We start from the raw sequence: 967 nt of genomic DNA, 5'->3' as shown, positions 1-967 counted from the left end.
TGTACTTTGGCGATAATCGCAGTCGTATGTGGAGAGAAGGAGCGTAGACTGTCGAAGGTGACACCTAAAATCTTAGGGTTATTGACAGTCGGAATTTTGACGCCRTCGACTGCAATATTAAGTTCCAGTCTATACTCCTTCGTCCAGTTCGTGAATATGGTAGCTGTGGATTTGGTAGGGGAAAGTTGGAGGTTCCAGTGAGATAACGGGAAAGGTCGGAGAGATAGTTGTTTACCTTCGAACACATGCCATCGATTGCATTGCCCCACGTCAATATCGTAAAGCCATCAGTGTACGAGTTTATGGAAATCCCCTCTGGTGGTTGCGGGAGTTTCGAGATGTAGAAGTTAAACAGTAGCGGGGAGAGGACACCACCCTGCGGTACCCCCTATTTAATTCTTCTCAGTTTCGATGTTGCGCCTCGAAATAGTACGGATGACTGACGGCCGTTCAGATAGTTCATGGTCCATCTCTTGAGCCCTGGAGGAAGCGTGGTTTTCTCAATTTTCTGCAGTAGCGTTGTGTGATTGACCGTGTCAAAAGCTTTTGACAGGTCCAACGCTACGAGGATCGTTCTCTCACAGGGTGGTTTCTGGTTGAGGCCAGAACTATCTGAGCGTTTATGACGCTAAGTGCTGTGTTGGTACTGTGCATTTTACGGAATAGACCCTAGGTCGCGGTGCATTACCTCAATAACATTATCTATCTATCTTTCTATACGTGTGAAATAATAATAGGAAATTTAACTATTAAGTAATTGTTGTTACATTCTCCCACTTTATTGTAAATATCATCAATATTTTCGTCAAGTTTTGTCTTATCACTTTCAGGCATTGGTAAATCGTTAATTTTTTTTAACCTTTCGCAGACGGTCTCAAAAGCCTTCGCGTTGGTCAATTAAWTTTATTTTTTTTTAATTTTTTTTAAATATTTACGATTAAAATTTCAAAAATTTCGCACTAATAAC

Source organism: Bactrocera latifrons, unplaced genomic scaffold (genome assembly GCF_001853355.1).
Source record: "Bactrocera latifrons isolate USDA-ARS-PBARC rearing strain unplaced genomic scaffold, ASM185335v1 scaffold_656, whole genome shotgun sequence".
In the NCBI taxonomy this organism is placed as follows: Eukaryota; Metazoa; Arthropoda; class Insecta; order Diptera; family Tephritidae; genus Bactrocera; species Bactrocera latifrons.
This window is presented reverse-complemented; position numbering follows the sequence as displayed.